A 13,013-nucleotide genomic window follows, 5' to 3' on the forward strand; every position below is an offset into this window, starting at 1 on the left:
GCAGTTGTTGTGAGACAGAACTGACTAGGCTAGAAAATCATAAAAGGTGTTACATGAAATTGCGAGGCCACTTCAAACCTGCTTGATGCATGTTGACACTTTTCGTGAACTTTGGAAATTGTAGTTAGGAATTTCATGGACCAAAGTAGTTGAACATTTTCGCTCAAATCTGCTTGATGCATATGACACTTTTCAAGGACTTAGGCAATTGTAGTTAGGAATTTCATGGACCAAAGTAGCTGAACATTTTTGTGTGTTCGTTAACTGAAATGCTTTATCCTACAGGTTGCAATTGCATCAGGAGATGAGAGGTATATTGAAAAGATTCGAGAAGCTCATAAGGCGATTGATCTTCTAAATGTTGTATGTGTTGATGCCAGGGGATTGCAGCTGAGGGAAAATAATCTTCATTTAACCACAGAGGCTCAAGTTAAATTAGGTCAAATGTTGGCTGATGCGTACCTTACCCATTTTGCACCACAAGAACCTTGTGTTGTTTCATCTTGAGAAATTTGCTGCACTTTGTGTATTTAAACTAAAAACTATTTAATCCCGGTTTATGAACATAACGACAGTGTTCATAAGGTAACAATGCAACAATGTATGTAATCTTTGTTCCACAAAAGGCAGTCTCGGTATGAAGAAGTAGCTTATTTAATGCTAGAATTGTAACTTATTTTTTTTATATCACGACTACTATTTCTGTTATATACGTAGGTTCTATCTGATTATGTAAAGTTCAACTTTATACAGAAAAAATGCAATTTGCTATTTGTAATTACCAATGTATAAAAGCAACAATTAATATGATATGTGAATGTCGTATAGCATCCAGTAATATGATATTTTCATAGTTGTAATCTTATGATATGTCCACGATAGTGATATGCTGCATGCTGCAGTTAGTTTATATTGATCTTTATATGTAACTTAATTATTATATTAGTTTCATAGTAAAATTATGCGTTGGGCTCGTGCAAAGCACGGGCATACCTATCTAGTAATAATAATAATAGTAATAGCAAGTAGGCACTAAAAGACAAAATAGTAGTACCAAAACTCTTCATTTATATATAAGAATAAAAATTGGTTATTAGGTGCTCTTTTAGGATAGATAGCAGGCTCATTATGTACTAATAATATTTAAGGCAAGATAATCTCATGAACATGGTGAAATTATTTGATCTACACAAAAAAGTATTTTGTGCTATTACTAGACGGTCCGTGTTCGTGCTGAGCATGGATGCATATGTCTGACATTGTTAGTGTGTTATATGTCTCTATACATAAAAATTGAGTGGGCAAACATGTTTCATACTATCAAGTTGATCAAATAGTAATATTGACATATCAAAACTTTGTACAATGTTACATTTATTGAATATCCAAGACTATGATATATATCATAGCAACATAGTACACTCTTAAGCTTATTCCCTTAGTATATTGTCCAGCTTGCTTCCATGAAAAAAACATACTAACTTGTTGGATCAAAGATGATGCATCCAATTTCTTTATTGTTATAAGCTTTGTTAGAGTTTGTGAACCAAATTCTGTTGATCCGGCCCGGAAAAGTTCACGGTACGATCCATGTTTGTGATTTTTCATGGGATCTGTGGTGGTAGCGGAGGGATAGGGCTATATAAGTGCGTTTAGTGGGTCGTTTTGGACATTTTAAATATGTTATTCTCCTTGTTATGTTCTCCATCTATTATAGTGAAATTTCTTTGCCTCTGCCCTTAGTTTTTCTCATCAAGGGTTCCTACGTAAATCTGTGTGTTCATCTTATTTTTCCTTTTGCTTATCATATCGCTTATTGCTGTCCATTCATAACAAACTGGTATCAGAGCGATCAATTGTTTTCTTAAGAATGGCAACCATGAAGTATGATATTCCGTTGTTGGACTACAATACCAGATTTTTGTTATGGTAGGTTAAGATACGGGTTGTGCTCGCGCAAATAGATTTGGACAATGCTCTATTAGGGTTTGATAAGATGCCCTTATCATGGACAGAGGACGATATACAATGTAAGGATCAAAAGGATTTGTCTCAGATCAACCTCCACCTTCATTTATCCAATTATATTCTACAAGTTGTTTTGAAGGAGTCCATTGCCACTGCGTTGTGGTTGAAACTGGAATCATTATGTATGACAAAGAGCTTAACTAGTATGTTTCATCTCAAACATCAATTTTATTCCTATCGTATGTCTGAGGGTGTGTCTTTGTAGGGTCACTTATATGTCTTTAAGGTAATCGTCTTTGATTTAAAGAAGGCTAAGTACGATCAGAAAAATCTAGGGTTGATTTTATTGTGTTTGCTGTCTGCGTCATACTCGAACTTTAGAGATATAATTTTATAAAGTCGTGATACCCTAACCCTAGATGAAGTCTATGATGCATTGTTCTCTAAGGAGAAGATAAAATATCTTATGAATGGGTCGGTGACCCAAAGAGATGGTCTTATTGTTCAAGGAAGGACTTATAAGAGGAACTCTGAAGGTGATGATAGGAATAGATCAAAATCTAGAAACAGAAACAAACCCTGTAATTACTATAATAAGAAGGGCCATATCAAATCTGAGTGTTATAAGTTACAGAATAAAAGTAAAAGAGAAGCCTCAAAACAAAAAGGAAACCAACCAAAGAAGTTCGGTAAAGCCAATTTTGTTGAAGATAGTGGTAGTGATGGAGAACTCTTGGTAGGTTCTAATGGTAATTCCAAACTCTGTGAGGATTGGATTCTTGATTCAACTTGCACGTTTCATATGTGACACAATTAGGATTTGTCCTCTAAAGGTGCTGTGTTGATGGGAAATAACACACCCTGTAAGATAGCTGGTATTAGAATAACCAGGATCAAGATGTTTGATCGGGTTTTGAGGAAACTTGGTGATGTACGGTATATCCCAGACCTGAAAAGAAATCTTGTTTCCTTGAGTACCCTTGATTTGAATGGATATAAGTACACTGGTGAAGGTCGAGTCCTGAAGGTTTGTAAAAGTGCTCTTGTTGTGATGAAGGGAAAGATAAACACTCCATCAGATAGTGATGTTGCTAAACTTTGGCATATGTGCCTTGGATATATGAGTGAAAATGGGATGGCTGAACTACGTAGGAAAGGACTTCTTGATGGCCAGAGTATTATCAAATTAGAGTTTTGTGAGCACTACATTTTTGGGAAGCAGAAGAGAGTTAGATTCACTAAAGGTATCCACTCAACTAAAGGCACACTTGATTACATTCATTCTGATCTCTGGGGTCTTTCTAGAGTACCTTCTAGAGGAAGTGCCAATTACATATTGACTATTATTGATGACTATTACAGAAAAGTTTGGGTGTTCTTCCTGAAGCAAAAGAATGATATGTTGCCTATTTTCAAAGAGTGGAAGACTATTATTGAAAAGCAAACAAGGAAGCAGGTAAAATGCCTTCGAACTGATAATGGTTTAGAGTTCTGTTCTAATGAATTTAATGTTATATGCAAGTTAGAAAGAATTGTGAGACACTTAACAGTTCATCATACTCCGCAGCAGAATGGTGTGGCCGAATGAATGAATATGACTATAATGGAGAAGGTGCGTTATATGTTCTCTAATGTTGGTTTACCCAAATCTTTTTAGGCCGAATCTGCTTCCATAACTTGTCTTCTTATTAACCATTTTCTTTCAGTTACGATTGACAAAAAGACTCCACAAAAGGTATGGTCCGGTACTCCTGCCAGTTATTCTGATTTGAAGATATTTGGATGTCCTTCTTATGCTTATGTTGATAATGGGAAGTTAGAACCTAGATCTATTAAATGCTTATTTATGGGTTATAAGTCTGGTGTTAAAGGCTATAAGCTTTGGTGTCCAGAATATAGAAAAGTTATAATTAGTAAGGATGTTGTGTTCGATGAAACTGCCATGCTTCGTGCTTCCTCCGAATATAGAAAAGTTATAATTAGTAGGGATGTTGTGTTCGATGAAACTGCCATGCTTCGTGCTTCCTCCGAATCTAGTGTTTCACCCCCAGATGAGCCTAGTGACATGAATCAGCAAAAGTCAAGCACCCATATTGAATTGCAGATTAGAGCAGAGTCTACACCAGTGCCTACTTCTTAGTCTAGCCTAGAGATACAGAGTGATACTGTTTTTTCTTCACTACCAGTGGTGCAGAGTATTCTATTACTAAAGACAAGCCTAGGAGAGATATTGGACCTCCTCAGAAGTATGATGAAGCTGATTTGGTTGCTTATGTATTAAATGTAGCAGAAGGTATTAATTCCGGTAAAGAACTTTCTTCTTACTCAGAGACAGTTAGTTGTGATAATTCTGGACGATGGATGATTTCTATGCAGGAGGAGATGGAATCACTTCATAAGAATAGTATGGGATTTGGTGAGACTGTCTAAAGATAAGAAAGTTGTGTTGTCCCTTGCAAGTAGGTATTTAAAAAGAAAAAAGAAACATCAGCAGTTGAAGATACTAGATATGACTTGTTGCTAAAGGTTATAGGTAAGTTTCAGGTGTTGACTTCACAAATTTGTTTTTTTAATTGTAAATCATAGTTGGATTCGAGCCTTTCTTGGAATTGTGGCCATGCACAATCTTAAGCTTGAGCAGTTGGATGTAAAGACTGCATTCTTACATGGAGAACTTCAGGAGGACATCGATATGTAACAACTAGAGGGTTTTGTAGTCTCAGTAAAGGAGGACTATGTATGCTTGCTGAAAAAGTCTCTTTATGGCTTAAAATTGTCGCCCAGACAATGGTATAAGAGGTTTGACTCTTTTATGACTTCTCATATGTTTAAGAGGAGTAGTTATGATAGCTGTGTCTATTTTAAGGAGGTAAGTGATGGTTCATTCGTGTATCTTCTCTTGTATATTGATGATATATTGATTACAACAAAGGATATGAGAGAGATAAGAAAAGTCAAAGCCCAACTCAGTAAGGAGTTTGAGATGAAGGATTTAGGAGTAGTAAAATAGATCCTTGGCATGGAAATTCTGAGTAATAGAGAAAAGTGTAAGTTATACTTGAGTCAGAAAAGGTATATTGAGAAAGTGCTTCATAGGTTCAATATGCAAAATGCCAAACCTATTAGTACTCCATTGGCAGCTCATTTCAAACTCTCGACCACATTATCTCCAAAGATAGATGATGAGCGTGACTATATATCTCGAGTTCCATACTCTAGTTTGATTAGGTCTCTTATGTATGAGATGGTGTGCTCCTAACCAGATTATTGTATGAAGTCAATGTAGTTAGCAGATACATGGAAAATCTTGGTAAAGAACATTGGAAAGCAATTCAGTGAATTTTCAGATACTTGCATGGATCTACTGATGTTTGTTTGCAGTTTGAGCGAAATAGAGATGGTGTGATTGGGTATGTTAATTCTTATTTTACAGGAGAACTTGATAAAAAAAGATCCCTTACAATCTATGTTTTCACCATTGGTGGTTGTGCTATTAGTTGGAAAACTACTTTACATACTACAGTTGCTTTGTCAACTATTGAGCCAGAGTACATGGCTATTACAGAGGCTTGCAAGGAAGCTATTTGGTTGAAGGGTCTGTTCGGTGAACTTAGCAAAGACTTACAAATTACTATGATCTTTTACACTAATAAGAGTGCTATCTTCCTTACAAAAAATTAGATGTTTCACGAGAGGACAAAGCACATCGATGTTCGGTATCATTTTGTGCGTGAAATTATTACTCGTGGTGATATTGTGGTAAGCAAGGTTAGTACCCATGATAAACCCACTGATATGATGACCAAGACACTACCAAGTGCCAGGTTTGATCATTGCTTGGACTTGGTTGGTGTCAGTAGTTAACATGTACCCTTAGGGGCTTTTGGGGAAGAGGTAGGGAGTTTTCTCAAAGCATATTTGAGTTCTAAATTAGAATTTGTGTCAAGGTGGATATTGTTAGAGTTTTTGACCCAAATTCTGTTGATTAGGCCCTGAAAAGTTCATGGTGCGACCTAGGTTTGTGATTTTTCATGAGGTCTGTGGTGTTATATAAGTACGTTTAGTGGGTCATTTTGGACATTTTAAAATATGTCATTCTCCTCATTGTATTTTCCATCCATTATAGTGAAATTTCTCTACCTGTAGTTTTTCTTGTCAAGGATTTTCACATAAATCTGTGTGTTCATCTTGTTTTTTCTTTTGCTTATCATATCGCTTATTTCTGTCTGTTCATAACAAGCTTCTTTCTATTATTTTCTACGAAAAAGATATTAAGCAGGTGAATATAAACTTTTCTTTCTTTTAAGAAAAAAGGACAAAAAGATAAAAACTAAACTCTAACACTACCTTATTTTACATACTCAGTTAAGGACAAGTTATAACCCTTTTGAATACGAATCGCAACTTTTGTTATCACAATATAGCTTTATTTTATTGATCAAATAGCTAATAGGTTTTTTCAATCATATAGAAGTTTGTAACGGGATTCTTTATCCCCCTATCCTTTTTATACTTGAATTCTTAGCTTTACTGTAATGATCCTCATAGTGAAATTTAGAAATTTCAGTGTTTTAAGTATTCTACCCTTCTCTGTAATTGCTATATGTAGATTATTGGGTGTGGGGATGGTTGACACAGCTCCCAAAGCTTTCGTAAAGATTTTGAGAGGGTTTGATGTTATTTTGAGGCTTTAATAGCTAATAGTTGACTTCATTCAACATTTTTTGATCCTAGTGTCGAATGACAAATTTTGACGACATCAATAGATTCGGAATGTCAAATTTAGGTAAGTAGAGGGGTTGGTTCAATTTTGAGACCTTTATATCTCATTTCGTCTATTCGTTTGCAAAATAGTAAAAGGGTCCCGAGGGGTTAATTTTGTAAAAATGATTCTTTTTAAAAAATCCAGCATCACCATTGAGTCTGGAACATCAAAATTAGCAATTATTGGTTTGTTTTTGTAGGTTCCCAAACAAATTCCTAAGATCCGTTCGGAGTGTTTTGACTTTTGCCTTTGCTGGTTTTCAGCTGTCATCTGGTGCATAATCCATTTCTCTTCACGTTCGCGGAGCTCCATTGTCCCTACCTTTGCATTCACAGCCAGAGTCTCATATTCTCCAAGGGTTGTGCCATTTATTCTTCATGTTCACTGTCAGAGGTCAGTATTCGCGAAGGTCTGGATCGGACAACCTCGCAATCGCGACCAAGGAACCGTGTTCATGAAGGCCAATGACTTGGACAGATCAAACACCCTTTTTTCAACTCCAAATCATATTTTCTCTATTTTGGAATTCTAGAACTCGTGTTAAGGTGATTTTGAAGGGATTTTCATGATTTCTTCTGTGGGTAAGTTCCCAAATCCTTATTCCAACATTCTATAATAATTTCACCTTTAAACAACTTTAAACTATGATTTAAATGTGTTTTTTAGGGGGAAGGGTTGCCTGGTAAATTGTTAAATGAGTTTTTCTTTGATTCAAGGTTCAATTTCTACTCGATTTCACACGAGTTTTCAACTATAAACTACTCTTCATATGAGGAACATTATTCTTAAATAAAATTCTGATTTTACCAATTTTATTTTGGACTTATTTTTCGAACTCGTTTTGAACCTATTTTAAATAGAATTAATATGGGTATCATTATCTTTATTTTGACTTGTAGATGACATATTTGTTTAGATTGAATGCATTGGTGTTGATTCGAGGGAGTCAAGTTTCAGGTTGAGGCTTTGGACGATTTTAGATTTATGAATCTTTATTTAAGGTAAGTTTAGATGTACCTTGATTTTTTTCAAAGTGTTTATGTGTTGTATGCTTGTTTGTATGTATTTTTGCATTTTGTTTAAGATTAAGAGTCCCTCTTAGTTGATATAGCGAGCATCTCTATGCGTACCAGAGCCTTTGATGGATTATGTTAAGATAAATGTCTATCCTAGTTAATTTTTCTATTTGTAAGTACCTCTAGGATATGTTGTCCATGTGGGGATTATATGAATATATATGTGGACTTGAGTAGCAATTTATGATTGTGTGTCCGAGTGGGGGCTTATAAACACATTTCTTGTTGATTTGAGAGGTTATGTTATTGAGATGCTCTAGTGGAGGGCTTGACTTGATGTTATTAGTCATGTTTGTGCATTAAATTCTTTATTTATTGTTATGTCATCCGAGTGGGGACTTGACTTATCATCATAGGCCTATCACCGCATTAGAATGCCTTATAGGTAATTGTGTCGCTGAGTGGTGACTTTACTTAACATTGTAGGATTCTTAGAGCATTTAATTGCATTATCCTTATAGTGATGCCCAAGGAATTGGAGATGATAATATTGATGACTACATGACTATTTATTCTGGTGGTGCCAAGTGGAAACTAAAATCATGAATTACTGATACATTGAGTTGATTATGAGCTAACTTATACATGTATTGAAGGGATTTTGATCTTCACACTGATTGATTATGAGAATTACATCCTCATTTCATGCATGCATATTTATGAGACATTAATACAACTAAGACATTCTGATTTTGTAAGAAAATGAGATACTTTTATAAAAACCTTTTTTGTGAACATGAGCCGCAGGGGAGAGTTAAGATTGACATTAAGATATGAAATATAGTATATGGGTTGAAAACCCCCATAGTCCTTCCTGATAGTTGTGAGCTTAGTGGGTATACACAGAAAGTCATGCGATAATATTCACCATTTATCATCATCATTCCATCATATTGCATCATTTGCATTGCATTACATTCCTTGGTTTTGTTTGATACTATATTCACATTTACTTTTGTATTGTATTTTATTGCCGTCAAAAAACCTTGTTTGCGATACTGTGTTTGAGCATTCATTTTATCTCACTACATTGTCTTATATCACCTTATACCCATTTGAAGGTTGGAAATTATGAGATGTGGAGTATGGCTGAGGCTTGATAAGAGATATAAATGTATATCCATGGTTGTAGTATGAGATATACTCGTATATATGTGCATTCTCCTGTGTTTCATCCCATATTTCTTGGTTGATTGTAATTGATTAAGCCCGAGTATCTTATTAGTGAGTAATCTTCATAAATAACTTCCTTTATAGATTGATCATGGAATGAATAGTGTTGACTCACCTAGGTTAGTGTATCTATATTATTTTTGGTGAATTTGTTGACCGTTGTGTTGGTGTAACGCCCCAAAATCTCATTCCGAGACGTCACACGGTGCTTAAGGCTACAAGTAGCCCTAAGCTAACCCTTTGAGCCTATTACTACTCCTGACACTTACTTTTAAGATGGATAAAGCAAAACAATGGCACTGTTATAACATATCTCAACTGAAATAACAAAAGAATATTGTCTGAATAGCAACATGCTGAAAAGTCTAAAATACCACTGATAGTCTAGTCCGACAAAGCCTCTACTACTCAAGAACTAGAGAGCCATTGAGACAGATCCCCAACTGACTCATAATTAACTGAAAAGAAATAACCCAACTACTATGAAGACTAAAATCATGGAAAAATAGGTCCTCAAACCATGAGGACTTATCAACTATGGAGGTGTAGATCAAGGTACTCAGAGATCACTGACACTGCTGAGACTGAGCACCTGAACCTACATTATGAGACAATGCATCATACATACGTATATATGGATCAGTACTTTGAGGATGTACTGAGTGTATGGGGTGTATGCGATACTTAAAATAATAATATCATCAATCTTTACAGAAATCATGCATGCTAATATAATTGACTCACATAGCTCGAATGATCTCAAAATGCATATCTCGTAAATTATGAATAATGGAACATATAGTATAAATCTCATCTCAAGGAACATACTTACTTTAGAAACTGATTACTTACTCTTACAAATAGGAAAAACTACTTTCTTCTTGGGAAAATTTTACTTTAAGAAACCACTCTGAAAAATCTTGCTATTAGGGAGGTTCTCTTAACCGACATACACCATGCAATCTACATGGAGTCCAACGTCTTGTCCTCCTAAGGAAGAAACCTCACGTTAGGGAGAGGCTTCATACTCTTTCCAGGGGGTATAACCTCAACTCAGTGATCACTATCTCGGCCTCGAGCCCATAAATCTCAATCCTATGGTGGCACGTAGTTCTGGGGTATGAAACCGTAGTAACTTACCCAACTCGGTGCTAATACTACTGCCTTTAGTTAGCTACGCTCATTTCATAGTAAATACACTTTTAAAATAATCTCATGGTTCATAAAGAACCCAACTATAAAATCTGTAATCTCATTTAGTAAAGTGAATCTCAAAGCTACTATGACCGTCAAGGTCAAAGCTTTCTCAATAATCTTAAAATACTCAAATCGTGGGTGCTTATAGCACAAAAGTTCTCAAAATCATAATCTCAAATAGGGATTAATGACCCATATGTCAATCTTATGTTAAAACATCTCAAAATTCATACTTGATATCATAAATATTCATAAATCATCTCAAAATCTGAAAAATTTCAGCAATATGCATTATAACATCAACATACTCCTATAATTCAATTTTCAGAACATGGGAAATATCATAATCTTAAGAAATAATAACATAGGGCATAAACCTATACTTCAATTTCATAAGAAAACATGTAAAACCATATATCTTTGTAATTAAAACAACTTTTGGGAACAAGGACAAAACGAGTGTCCTTGTTCAAACCCCACATACCGTAGATTATGATTTGTAGATGAACAAGCTTGCTTGAGACTCTTTTTCGTACTCTTGAGTGAGGTTTCTTGAAGATTTTGGCTAGAAAACTTTGAATCTCAACTCAATTTGCAGAATTTATGGTGGAATCTTAAAGTTCTTGGAGAAGGTATTGAGTTTGCTCTTGAGGGAGAAAACCCTAGGCCTTGATGTTTTTGATCGATATGAAGTTATTTGCTTCGTTCTGAATATATCTAAGTGTTAAAAGGGTGGCAAAAGACCAAAAGTCCTTTTAAAAATGGCTTAAAAATACTGAATAGGATCTGCGACGGTCGGAGTGATGGTCCATCGCTAGTCTGACGGCTTGTAGGATCGTCCGTCGTACGTTGGTCAGAAAAAGGCAACACTCCCTCGTTGCGACGGTCTTAGCGATGGTCCGTTTCTAGCTTGATGGTCTGTCGTCCTGGCTGTTGCATTTGGACCAGAAGAGGGAGTCACTGCCTTGGTTGTGACGATTTGGGCTACGGTCCATCGCAAGCTCGACGGTCCGTCAACCTGCCCGTCGCACCTAGGCGGTTCCGACAGCTTTTAGTAAAATGACCAAACTTCTCACCCCGATATCGGATTTGGACAAAATTGGTATCATTGGAAACCTAATTCAATTTCCCACGCGATAAAAAGTCAAAATTAGGAAAACTCTATCTGATTGAAACACTACTCACTTTAGAATTCATTCCTAAATGTTTTAGAGATGGAAAAAGGCTTCACTTGACATGCTCTAAAGGCTTAGACTACAAGGAAACTTTATGGGGTCTTACAATATCTCCCCCTTGGAAACATTCATCCTCGAATGTCGCTAGTTAGATTAAGATACCGAGGAACTAAGGATGCACAACTGAAACAAATGTCTAAACTGGTTTTAAATCTTTCTATTCTTTTGAATACTCCGGGAAGTGCAAGAGCTTTCACAGGAATAAATACATAGCTGAATTTCATTAGAAAGGAACTAAATTAAGGAAGAATAATACCTTCGTCTTGATCTAAACTCTCTTGGCTCGCATATCTGCTTCCTCTTCCCAAGTAGTGCCCTCAACTCAATGATTCTGCCATAAAACTTTGACCAAGGGAACTTCTTTGTTCCTTAGTCTATGGACCTGGTAATCTAGGATCTCAATCGAAATCTCATCAAATAAAAGATTAGTCTGGATATCTGAGTCTCTGAAGGATCTACTACAGTAGAATCACCAATGTGCTTCTTAAGCATGGAGACATGAAAGATAGGATGAACAACTGACAACTCTTTGGGCAACTTCACCTCATAGGCTACTTTCCCAACAAGGCTTAAAACTCTATAAGGGCCAACATAACGGGGACTAAGCTTCCCTTTTTTCCCAAACCTTTTCACCCTTTTCATGGGTGAAATCTTCAAGTACACCAAATCACCCACCTCAAACTCAAGATCTCTTCTTCTCACGTCTGCATATGACTTCTGACGACTTTGGGATGTCTTTAACCTCTCTATAATCAACTTAACTTTCTCCATAGCCTCAAACACTGCATTAAGTCCAATCATATCAGATTCACCCACTTCGAACCAACCTATGGGTGATCTATATCTTCTACCATACAAAGCCTCAAATGGTGCCATCTGGATGCTAGAGTGATAACTATTGTTTTATGCAAACTCAATCAGTGGAAAATGCTCACCCCAACTACCTTTGAAATCAAGTGCACAGGACCTCAACATATCTTCTGAAGTATGAATGGTCCTCTCAGCCTGACCATCTATCTACGGATGAAAAGCGAAACTCAAATGAACTTGGGTACCAAGACCCTTATGGAAAGCTTTCCAAAACTACGAAGTGAACTGAGTACCTAATGGACAAGGGAACTCCATGCAACCTGACTAACTCCCGGATATACAATTTAGCATAATCCTCGGCTGTATAAGATGTATGCACTGGCAGGAAATGCGCGGACTTAGTCAACCTATCTACAACAACCCAAATAGAATCATGATTATGACGCGAAAGAGGTAAACGAGTCACGAAATCCATATTCACTTCTTTCCACTTCCAAGTGGGTATACCAAACTCTTGCAACTTACCGCCAAGTCTGTGGTGCTCTACCTTAACCTGTTGGCACGCTGCACACTTTTCCAAAAATCTTGCTATATCCTTCTTCATGCCACTCCACCAATAGATTCCCCGTAAGTTACGTTACATCTTGGTAGCACCGGGATGAATGGAATACCACACACCATGCATCTCAGCCATAATTCTCTGCCTTAAATCACCAACACACTAAACACACAATCTATTCTGACATCACAACACACCATCTCCCCCTTGGGAGAAAACTCTACCTTTTG

The 13,013-nt window shown here is 36.3% G+C and overlaps 1 pseudogene; it reads left to right on the forward strand.

Moving 5' to 3' along the window:
* Nucleotides 1–13,013, forward strand: part of LOC124885793 — a 66,919-nt pseudogene that overhangs the window by 3,780 nt on the left and 50,126 nt on the right.

Source organism: Capsicum annuum, chromosome 7 (assembly GCF_002878395.1).
Source record: "Capsicum annuum cultivar UCD-10X-F1 chromosome 7, UCD10Xv1.1, whole genome shotgun sequence".
NCBI classification, from domain to species: Eukaryota; Viridiplantae; Streptophyta; class Magnoliopsida; order Solanales; family Solanaceae; genus Capsicum; species Capsicum annuum.